This window comes from Labeo rohita, chromosome 20, assembly GCF_022985175.1.
Source record: "Labeo rohita strain BAU-BD-2019 chromosome 20, IGBB_LRoh.1.0, whole genome shotgun sequence".
NCBI lineage: Eukaryota > Metazoa > Chordata > Actinopteri > Cypriniformes > Cyprinidae > Labeo > Labeo rohita.
In genome coordinates, this window is record NC_066888.1 from 4,232,896 (window position 1) to 4,243,492 (window position 10,597).

Genomic DNA, 10,597 nt, shown 5'->3' on the forward strand with positions numbered 1-10,597 from the left:
CATCGTAAAAAGCCAAGTGTGAATATGCGTATGTGGGAATGTGATTTGAAGTCAGAAATTCAGAGTTTCCAGTAGGAACTTTTGACTAGAATGCCTACTTAAGTCAAGTTCAGACTCGGAAACTTGTAGGAACCGGAACGACCCTTACTACTGAATCCAAGATACCTGCTCAGTCCATCAACAGAAGTGAAACAGTAGTAATATATGTGACCCTAGACCACAAAACCAGACATAAGGGTAAATTTGTCAAAATTGAGATTTATACATCATCTGAAAACTGAATAAATAACCATACACTGATGTGTGGTTTGTTAGGCCAGGACTATTGTTGACAACTGTTTGAAAACCTGAAATCTGAGGGTGCAAAAAAATCTAAATATGGAGAAAATCACCTTTAAATTTGTCCAAATGATTTCTTAGCAATGCATATTACTAATCAAAAATTAAGTTTTGATATATACATTACAGTAGGAAATATACAAAATATCTTTATGGAACATGATCTTTACTTAAAATCCTAATGATTTTTGGCATAAAAGAAAAATCAATAATTTTGACCCATACAATGTATTTTTGGCTATTGCTACAAATATACCTGTGCTGCTTAAAGGGTTGGTTCATTCAAAAATGAAAATTAGCCCATAATTTACTCCAGACATCCTAGGTGTATATGACTTCCTTTTTTCAGACGAATCCAGTCGGAGTTATATTAAAGATTTTCCTGCCATTTCCAAGCTTCATCATAGCATGGGCGGGTGATTCTCTTCATCAGTCCAAAACAAGTCTAATAAAGTGCATCCATTCATGAGAAAACGGCTCCAGGGGGTGAATAAAGGCCACCTGTAGCGAATCGATGCATTTTTGTAAGACAAATATTAATATCTAAAAAGTAATAACCCCTTAAATCTGGCTTGATTAGCTAGGTCGTCAAGGCTGGTCGTACCCAGAAGCAGCGGGAGGATGACGTAGGACATGGTGGTGAGTCTTGTGAAAACATGTGTGTACAGGAGCAAAGCAAGCAAAGTTTCCTTACTTTAGCAAAGGAAAACCAGTCTCGTCTTGGTTTATATCAAAATTCTTCAATATTTTCCTTTACAAATCTTGAACTCCTCTACAAATTTTAAACTTCTAATTCATGACCGTTGTTCTGTTTTGATCTCTCCACGACGTGTTCGCGTTCGTCACTTCTGCGCAACACCAAAGTATTACGTCATCCGCCTGGAGCTGCTTTCGGGTACGACCAGCTGGCGCAAGCTAAATTAAAGTGATTCTTATGTTTTACTTATGGATACTTTTTTATTATGGATGGATGCACTTTACTGGACTTGTTTTGGACTGATGAGGAGAAATACCCATCTATGCAATGATAAAGCTTGGAAATGTCAGGATGATTTTTAATATAACTCTGACTGGATTTGTCTGAAAGAAGGAAATAATGTACACCTAGGATACATCATTACCAACTTCGACATCTGACTTCTGAGATAAATATGACAGTTTACAGTCAAACTCAGCATATTATGACATTTTACAATCTGAACAAAGCTACCAAATTGCGTCCAAACATTTGGAATAATGCACACAAGTTGTATGGACTATATTTAAGATATTTTTAAGGAGCTTGTTGGCCCCGGGTCACCATCTACTTTACTTCTATGGAACAGGCTTTTTTGGTAACCAAACAGTTGCTGGTAGCTATTGACTTCCATAGTATTTTTATCACTTTTATGGAAGTCAATGGCTCCAAGCAACTGGTTACTAAAATTCATTAAAATATTTTTTTTTCTGTTCAGCAGAAAAAGGAAATTCATACAGGTTTGGAACAACTTGAGGGTGAGTAAATGATGACAGAATTTTCATTTTTGGGTGAACTATCCCTTTAACTAGCCATTTTTAGAAGACTATCCTAAATATAGTATTTCTGATGCATACTGTCATAGGCTTAACTCCAATTATAGCTTAAAATATATCAGAGTGCACATTCCATTATGATGTGGCCGCTCTGATCAAAAACCCAGTTTGGTTGGATGCCGGAGGAGTGTGTGCTGGTGATTATGGGGTAGTGTTTCCATGACAGAGCCATTTTGATATAAACCTTCTGCTGCTGCTAAAGACGCTTGTGTACTGTTCTGAAATGAGCTTCCTCTACCAAATCCTAGGCTTTATTTGTGATAGAAAAGTCTGCAGCTGATGCTTCGAGCCTTATTCGCCTCAGCACTCTGGGAAACCAGCTGGTCTTTGGATGCTCTTTGAGATCTTGAGATCCATAACAAACACTATGAGGCGGCGACAACAAAGAAACGCACACACAGCCTGCAGATGGGGGGTGGTTAAGAGTCTTCAAGATACAATAAAAAGGCATGAAGACTCCTCATGAGCAATATGTGGCAGATTTCACACAGTGTAAATCATTAATAGGTCTGTCCTATTAACTTAAAGCCCTTGCTATTAAAGAACATATGGGAGGAGATTATACTGATCAGCATCACTAATTAGCTATCATTACAACAAACTGAGGAAAATTTCATTAATGCAGTAATCTTATTTAAAACTGAGGCAACTGGGGGAAGAACTGTGATATTTTAATCTGAGCTCTCAGTGATCTTTCTGTATATCTTATGAATGTAATCCTACTTTCAACAGTAGAAAGGTTCTTCATCATATTTAGTACATAAGAAGTTTGACTAACCAAGTGATTTGAAACAGGTTTCCCAAACACTGCATTTGGCCATTGGCTTGGAAAACAGATTTCTATGATATGATAATCAGGATGCTTAAAGAAATATAGCATTTAAAATTGAGAAAAAATACACACTTTATATTTAAAGGGATAGTTCACTCAAAAATGACATTTCTGTCATCATTGCCCACCCTCATGTTGCTCCAGTGATGAAACTCTATGAGTCTCATTCTTCTGTTGAGCACAAAAAAGATCTTAATATATTATAAAGAATGTTGACTACAAAACAGTTGACGGTAGCCATTGACTTACAGAATATATTTTTCCAATATACTGAAGTCAATGGCTACCGTCAACTGTTTGTTTCTCAACATTCTTCAGAATATCTTCTTCAGTGCTCAACAGAAGAATCATATAAACATACAAATACAAATTTGGAACAACATGAGAGTGAGTCAATGATGACAGAATATTCATTTTTGAGTGAACTATCCTAAAGTTTAACAACCAGAATATTTTTGTCTTCATTTTGAAAAGTAGGATGTCTTCCTAACCAGCATCCGTTTGGAAATATTGTGGTGCAGGTATGTTTGTGCTATCTTTCTTTAAAATAAAAGACACTTGGTTTGACAGTTCTAATGAAAATAAAAATCATACATTCTTAACTGTTGCTTAAGTGAGCAAATATTTTGGAACCACTGTCATTGATGTTTAATATTCTTAGAGTAACAGAGTGACGCGTTTCATAATATTGTGACATGCAATATTGTGATATATCTAACATAATATCTAATATGGTTTTTAGTTAAAATCCAAACTAAAATATAATCTAAAATATGCGTAACAAAATCTGTTACGCTCAACTTTGACAGTTTCAATCTCAAACTGCACATCATTTGCACTGAACCAGATATCAAACGCATCGCAGAAATACTAAGAAAAGTTATCCACTCACCGCAGCTGAAATGAAGACAACAACTGGACAGTTAATAATTGTCATAAGACAACACTATCTTTAGACAACAAAATCCTTCAGTGTGGCATTATGTTCCAGGACAAGTACATATCGTTCCCTCCTCGGGCGCAGAACGCCAAATGACCAGGAGCCAAAGCGCGGGCTGAAACCACACCTCCACCCTCTCCAAACTCTCTCTAAAACAGCCCAGTTGTTATTCACATTCCTGATTATGTTGTTCACTTATTATCCAGCTTTAGAGCAGTTCACGTGAATAATGTGACTACACGCACTGTTTCCATCCACTGTGTCTCAGCAATGTTCCATTGTTTTTATTATTCGCATCTTTTCATTGAATCTGATCAACCGGCTTACAAAATTACACTTTTTCATCGGACTTAACATTTTCGACTCTTTAGAAGTGATGAATGAACTAGTCAATTTGTATTGGATCTAGGGGATTGATTGATATCTGGCAGCAAAAGTTACTTTAATTGCCAAAAAAAAAAACAAACAAACAAAAAAAAAAAAAACCTAGAAATGTGTTAATGAATGACAAATGTGCAAAAACCAAGAGATGTTTTAGCATTTGTTGAATGAAAAAATATTTTAGTATTGTTAATATTGCTGAATAAATCTAAATACATGAAACCTAAAAACTACTTTATATATGTTAAATCAAGTATAAATCTATTTAAAGTTTTTATTTTTTTTATTTTTTATTTTTTTTGCAGTGTGACACATGGAATTACAATAAACACCCTTATTAATAACATTCGGGGAAAACACACATTAGCTTTATTAGAAATGTTACACTATATCATGGCAATTCATAACTATTTCACCTTTTTCCCAAATTGGTGGCAAACATTACACGGTCATTCAAAAGTTTGGGATCAGTAAGATTTTTAATGTTTTTGTTTGTTTGTTTGTTTTCCAAGAGGTTTCTTATGCTCATCAAGGCTGTATTTATTTTATTAAAAATACAGAAAAAAATATATTAATTAATATTGTGAAATATTATTTAAATGTAAAATAACTGTTTTCTATGTGAATATATTAAAATGTAATTTATTCCTGTGATGCAAAGCTGAATTTTCAGCATCATTACTCCGATCTTCATTGTCACATGATCCTTCAGAAATCATTATAATATGCATATTGGAATGATTTTTCAAGGATCATGTGACACTAAAGACTGGAGTAATGGCTGATGAAAATTCAGCTTTGCATCACAGGAATAAATTATATTTTAGAATATATTAAAATAGAAAAACATTATTTTAAACTGAAATAATCGTTTTTTTAGTTTTTTTCTGTATTTTGATCAAGTAAATGTGTGATGAGCATAAGAGAATGCTTTAAAAAAACATGAAAAAAAGTACCGATCCCAAACTTTTGAACGGCAGTGTATATGAATTTGTACCATCTCATATATATGTTTTCGTACAATCTGCTGGTAACACTTTAGAATACTGTTCTGTCATTAATGAATAACTACACAGGAACAAATGATTAATGCACTATTAACATACCAACTAACAGGAAACTCTGATTAATTAATTTTTTTCATATCTATCAGAAAACTACAAATAACTACTATATACAGGGTCATAATTAAAAGTGAAGATCATGGTAACCCACTGTAATGACTCAGCTATTTTCGAAAGAATTACTAATTACTTGGATTAGCTTCTTATTAGTTGTTAGATAGTACTGTAGTTAATAGAGTGCAAATATCGCATTACTCATGTGTTCATGTGTTCATGTGTGTTATTCACTAATGCACACCGCCACACTAGAACAATAAACACTAAAATAGTAGTACTGTATGTTCAAATTCATAAAACAGGCAAAAACTACTTTTCAGATGAATGCACATCCAGTCGACACTACTATCCCATGAGTTGTCAATAGCAATGATGCAAGATAACTGACGCTGCAGCTCACGTGACAATGACACCGTGACAAATGCAGTATGTCCGGATTACATTCATACTACACACATTCATTCTACTGTATATAGAACATAGCTGCAAAGGTTTCACAGTTCACAGTTAGTGATTACTTATTTTAAAAAAGTGCCTACTCAGAGAATATGTCAAGTTGGCGCAGCCTTTGTTTTTTTATAACTGCTTTTATAAACATTTCAAAGAAATCAGTCTGCCTTCCCATGACATCTGTCCCAAAGCCAATATAACCAACATGAGCTTGCCCAAACCAAGAGCATTTTAAAATTAAAGTTCTGTAATCATCGAAAGTTCTGTGATCATTTACAGAATTGTATGACTTATGAAGACGAAAATCAAATCTTAAAGTAGTTCTTTTTTGCCATGTTGAAGCTTAAAAGCATCAAAACCCAAATCACTTTTGTTTTATTATATAAAGTGGCATCAGTACTTTTTAAAATGTTCCCTGTTCGTATTCAGTGAAAGCAGTTGTGTTCAATGGAATTTGTGATCCATTATCCGTTATGTTCTTCAGTGTGTTCTTAAAGGAGAAGTCCATTTCCAGAACAAAAATTTACAGATAATGTACTCACCCCCTTGTCATCCAAGATGTCCATGTCTTTCTTCAGTCGTAAAGAAACTATGTTTTTTAAGGAAAACCTTTCAGGATTTTTCTTCATAGGCTGCTCATAGGTTGCAGTTGCAAATGATCCCAGTCAAGAAAGAAGGGTCTTATCTAGCAAAACGATGTTATTTTCATTTAAAGACATACAATTTAAATACTTTTTAATGTCAAACGCTCGTCTTGTCTTGCTCTACCTGAACACTGTGTATTCTGGTTCAAGACAGTTAGGGTATGTCGAAAAACTCTGATAATTTTTTCCTCAACTTTAAAAATCATTTCAAAATCATCCTATGTCGCTGCAGAAGTACCGACCCAGTATTTGCAAAGTGAACATGCAAAGAAGATCAAACACCCTTAACAAAAAAGGTAAAACAGCGATATAGGACGATTTTGAAGTTGAGGGAGAACATGAGATGGGAGTTTTTCAACATACCCGAACTGTCATGAACAGAGAAAAACAGTCCAGGCAGAGTAAAACAAGACGAGTGTTTGCCATTAAAAAGTATATAAATTGTATTATTTTTATGAAAATAACCAATCGTTTACAGCCGCATTTGGGATTGTTTGAAGCCGCATTTAAACTACATTTTGGAAGTTCAAACTCGGGGCACCATAGAAGTCCACTATATGGAGAAAAATGCTAAAATGTTTTCCTCAAAAAACAGAAAACAGAAAAACAGAAAAAAAAAAATCTTTACGACTGAAGAAAGAAAGACATGAACATCTTGGATGACAAGGGGGTGAGTACATTATATGTGAATCTTTGTTTTGGAAGAGGACTTCTCCTTTAAAGGCTGACTGTGTGCAGACGGGACATTCCACAGGTCTTCGTAAACACATATTAAGATATCTAATGTCTTAACAAGAGAAGCCTGATTTTAATTCCTACAAGACACGTTGAGCTTTTTAAAACAACTTCCAGACTGTTTTGTCCAAAAACACATGAACCCCTTTAAGAATGTTAACTACATTACTGCCATGTCTAATGGTCAACAACAAAGTCAAGCAAGCTTCAAACACATACTCACTGACTACAATGCTTATTTATCACTAAAATGGAGTAAAATAAAATATACCTATGTCAAATTCCATTTGTATTCTTTCAAACAATTATTGAAACATACACGCGGGATTGTATGATATTAGGCAGTGTACATCTATGCCAACATTTCCTCTCCTTAGTTTCCACAGGCAGTTTAATTCTCTGTCAACCCTTTGACCTCTCATCTCAAAGACTCAAACCCATTCAGCCAGCCAGACTATTAGGATGCATGTTGTCCATGCCTGACTGGGTAAGTCTTTTGCTGGAAATAGAGCATTGTTACTCCCGCCTTTGCATTTCTTTTTCCACTGAGGTCACGTCTGTTTAGAGGGTCGTCCTCATTCACACAGACACGCGTGTGTTTTGTCGTAGCCTCCAGCTCTAGTGGTGGGTGCTGATCACACAAACACCATTACACACGCCATTATTACCCCGGCCTCCCCGCTGGTTTGCCCGCATTGCAATCTCAGTGCAACATTTCACATCTCGCAGCTCCTTGTTAATGACAACAGCGATCGCTCTCACCGCCGAATCATAGCCGAGGGGCCCGAAAGTTTGAGGTCTCAAGTGCAGAGAGACATATAATCATATCATGCAATGGAAACAACATCAGACACCTCATGGGATACGAATCGCCTGCAGTAGATATAACCAATCAGCATTATTATTCATTTCACTCCACCGAGGCAGAAAGAAACTCATCATGAGCCTTATTGACACAGAGGATAAAGGAAGATTGAAGTTTACACAGTGGGATTTGAAGACAGATTAAAGGAAAAGTTTAATAAAGGCCCCAGAAGGGTGGGATTTAAAGAATTGGCTTCTTGTTCAGAACTAGTTCTATTAAAAATAATAATAAAAAACATGAGGTATGGTTCCATTAACAGTTTATAAGTGTATACATTGTGGACCAAATCCTAACATACTCATTCAGATAATAGTCTGAATTGTACACAACACCTAAAACAATTTTTTTATACCGCAGAATTTCCTCATTTTTTTAGATTTTGTATATCTAAACCAGAGGTTGCGCTAGACTTTAACATTGCCCGTCAGGGTCATAGAAATTCTGTCATAATCTATTATTACCCCTCATTTTAATTTTCATATTTTAATTAGAATAAAACATTTAATTGCTTTTATTTTTGTTTACATTTTAATTTTTAATCATGGACCTACAGGACGACAGCGCAGTGTTTAAAACCAACAAAATACACTAGGGCTGGGTAAACAAAAAACAAACAAACAAACAAAAAAAAGGATTTCTCGATTTTAATACATTCTTATTTTAATGAACCAAAATCTATTCTTAAATCACAATCAATCTTTTGGTCTATGCTGTCTTCAGTTGTTAAATAAACAGGGCATAGTGTGTCTTCCTTATAAAAATAGCTTAAACCAGCTTAAACCAGCATCAAAACATACCTAACCAGCATCCCAGCATCAAAACATAGCTACCAGCATATGCTGTGTTTTTCACCAGGGATTCCAAACCCGTAAGACCTTTGTTCATCTTCAGAACACAAATTAAGATATTTTTGATGAACTCTGAGAGCTTTCTGACCCTACATAGAGAGCTTGTTCAAGGTTTAGAAAGGTAGTAAAGACATCGTTAGAATTCAACCTTAAAGCTATATGAGAATACTTTTTGTGCGCAAAGAAAACAAAAATAACAAAATTATTTAACAATTTATTCTTTAATTTCTTTCACTGTTCTGACGTAAAACCTTGCAGCAACAAATCACATGTTTGAAATCATTTCCATCATCTGGAAAATGGCAACTGCTTCCACACTCTAAAAACTGCTGCATTAAAAACAATCCATCGCTGAGTAAAATATGGACAAATCCAGCAACTGGGTTGTTTTGACCCAGAGTGTTTAACCCAACCTTCTGAGTAGTTCAAAACAACCCAACGCTGGGTTTATCCATATTTTACCCAGCGCTGGGTTGTTTTTTTAACAGCATGTAGTATGTAGTTTCATTTGAGCTGACACTACCTTTCTAAACTCTTTGAGACAATACTTCCTACACTAGATGACAGAATACAGAATGTATAGTACACATAGTGTAAAAGCCCAGTGGCTACATTTATATGCAACCGAATAACCTGTTAGTAATCAGATTACTGGCTCAATCGGACAGAAAAGCCTTCATGTAAATACTAGGGCTGTCAGTCGGTTAAAATGTTTAATCTAATTAATCACAAAATAAATTTGACTGTGAAAATACCCACAAAAGATTATTTTTAAGCTATTTTTGTGTTAAATGGGAAAGTACTAGGCAGACATTGCAAATTGCAGCTTTAGAAAGAAATATTTTATTTGATTCAACATATACTTTATTACACATAAACATTTAGGCTGCAACGGTGTAACGTAAACTATGGAACATAAAAGAAGATCATTTGAGAAACATCTCTATTTTTATTTATATAATGAAAGTCAAGATATCCAGCTTTGTTACCAACTGTCTTCAAAAAACTTTTTATGTTCCACAAAAGAAAGGTTTGAAATTACATGATTGACAGAATGTAATTTTTGGGGGGTGAACTATCCTTTTAATATTATTATTATTATTATGATTATTATTATTATTATTACTATTTTATTTTTTAATGAAATGATACTCTAAATAAGAAAGCAAATCTGCCAGCAGGTGGCGGTAAATGTCTTTATGAGTCATTCACTGGATTTGATTGTTCAAACAGCTGATTCATTCAGGAATGAAGTAAATGGCTCTCTTTATAAATGGGCCTTTGAATCATTGATTCACACGATTTGTTCAAAACGCAGATTCGTTCGAAAACAAAACACCGCTGTGTTGCTCGGAGACGTGCAATAATTCTGCTATGGCTTCAAATGTAATATGTTCTCTGCAAAATTCAGCAAAAACACTTAATATAGTGTTTAAAATAACACAATATTAAGTTCTTATTTACTGAACTGTTGTATAAAACATTTAACAAAATCAGGGGACAAAATCAGTAAACCAAAACAGGAAAGTACTTTGCATGTGCAATGTCATAGAAATTGATGTTGTCTTTAACTTGCTTCGCCCCGGTTTTGTTCGGCACATAACGGTGTACCTTCCATGTTGGTGGCCATCGGCACCAGAGTACTGAAGTTTGAACGGCAGTCGGGCGCTGTCTATTTGGGACACATGCCTGAACCACTGCAGGCATCTCTTCTGTATTGCCTCTTCGTTCACTGACTGGTTGCCACAATCTTGATTAATAGTTTAGTTTTGGAGTCGGTTGAACAGAGATACGCTTTGATCCGTAGAGTAGAATCGAAATGATCATGTCCAGAAAAGGCGCATCTTGGTCACGATAGTGTTGTTTGCCT

At 34.9% G+C, this 10,597-nt stretch overlaps 1 protein-coding gene across 1 annotated transcript in view; it reads right to left on the minus strand.

Moving 5' to 3' along the window:
* LOC127183018 (rho guanine nucleotide exchange factor TIAM2) overlaps positions 1-3,780 on the minus strand; it is a 54,180-nt gene extending 50,400 nt beyond the window's left edge. Inside the window, 1 exon segment of the mRNA XM_051138804.1 lies at positions 3,636-3,780. The gene's annotated coding sequence lies outside the window, so the exon portion shown is untranslated.
* Between the last annotated feature and the right edge of the window lie 6,817 nt (positions 3,781-10,597).